A 1895-nucleotide genomic window follows, 5' to 3' on the forward strand; every position below is an offset into this window, starting at 1 on the left:
TTAATAATCGCTTATTCCTCAGCACGCAGCAAATGCAAGCCGCCAAGCGTTTTACAGCCAGGCGAGGGGAGAAAATACCTCCCCGCTGCACACACACACACACGCGCGCGCATTTTACCCAGACCAGCGCAATTTGAGCGGGTTTGGGCTTCCCTCCTGATTACGGTTGCGCCCAGCCCGGCTGGGAAGCACCTGATTGCTGCCCCTTAAATCTGTTGACACTATCACCCTATAGATAAACAGGCTGCCCATCGATCTTCTCATTAGGTGATCAAATAACGAACAGAGCAGGTGAAAGAGGAGAGCCGGAGGATGCTGGCACTTCTTCCCCCGCCGCTGCTGCTGCGGGCGCTGGAAGTTGTGCTGGGACACGCGTGGGTCAAGCTCTGAGAGACACGCGTGTTATCTTAACGGGGGGGTGTGGGGAAGCGTGGGGTGTGCAGTGGAAATACCCACACGCGTTTCTATAGGGGAAAACGTTTGGGGGGGCGGCGGGGCGGGGGGGGGGGGGGGGGGGGAGGGAAAGTCTCAGGGCAAAATGAGGGCTCTCTCCGCCCAAATAACGGGACGCTGGGGAGAAGGGGGGGTGGGAAGCAGCCCTGGGGAGGAGGGGGGGGGGGGGGGGGGAAGAGAGGTTGGGGAAGGTCTCCCCCCGCCAAGTGCCGCGGCCCCGCTCCCCTCCCTCCGCCCCGAAAGCCCGAGGAGAGAAGCGGCGACTTGCCTGGGGTGTCCCGGGGTGTCCCGGGGAGCCGGGGCCGGCGGAGCCCGGCCGGAGGAGCCGGGCGGCGGCTGCTGGGTCCGTCCACCTTCTCCCAGGCTTTCCGCCTCTCTCTGTGTCTGTGTCTCTGTCTCTCCCTCTCTCTCTCTCTCTCTCTCTCCCTCTCTCTCCGTGCCTCGCTCTGCCTCTTTTACTCCCTGTCTCTTCACAGTCTGGGGAGTAAAATCTAGATGATATACATACCGAGCTTGCTTTTTTTGTCCGATTTAATCTTATTCGTTTCACCTTTTCACTGACCAAGAGACAGGACCGAGAGTTTATTTGGAAAGAGGGAGAGAGAGGAAAGAAGCCCACTGTTGCATAGTCAATAACATCCTTTTTATCAATGCAATATACAATAGAGACGGCTTGGCCCGGGGACTCATTGAAAATCTCTTCATTATTTCGGGACAAAATCAAGCGTTTATTCTGATCTCAGAAATGATGAAGGATTCTTCTCTCCAGCCGGCTCCCAGCCTCAGATTTCAGAGCTGACAGGGAAAGAAAAAAAAATTTAAAAAAAAAAAAAAAAAAAGAAATGTGATCACGATACATCAAAGTTGAGGGATTTTTTTTTTTTTAATCTTTACAAATAATAACAATAAAACTTTTGTCATCTATTTCATCCCCTTTCCCCCCACAGGCTTTCCCCCTGTTTCCAATCTGATTATAAACTTTTATGGGAGCTGAAAGGAGGGCAGGGTGTCGAGTTAGGGAGGGTGGGGGGTGGTGGCTGGGTTTTCGGGGGGCTTTTTTTTTACGTTTTGTTTCTTCTTTGTCACACACGGTCTTTTCTACCCAAAGCCAATTTCAGACCCCTGGCAGACGAGGGAGATTTCCGGGAAGGCAGCCTTGTGAGAAAGGAGGGACAGAAATTGGCAAAAAAAATGGGGTTTTGCTCCCCAGTGCGGTTTCTATTAAAAATAAAGAAGGGGGAAAGGGGGGGGGGGGGACAGTTGGATAAAGGAGTAAAATAATAAAAGAGGGGGGTGTGAAAGGCCGCAGACAGGCAGGGTGTGGGGCCCCCCCCCCCCCCCCCGGCTCCCCCGGGCCGGCGGCTCCTGCCCGCTAGATGGCAGCCGGCGCCAGCGATTCCCGCGCCGCGCCGGGGCCGGGGACCGCGGAGGACGCGCGGCGG

This window comes from Numenius arquata, chromosome Z, assembly GCF_964106895.1.
Source record: "Numenius arquata chromosome Z, bNumArq3.hap1.1, whole genome shotgun sequence".
Taxonomy (NCBI): domain Eukaryota; kingdom Metazoa; phylum Chordata; class Aves; order Charadriiformes; family Scolopacidae; genus Numenius; species Numenius arquata.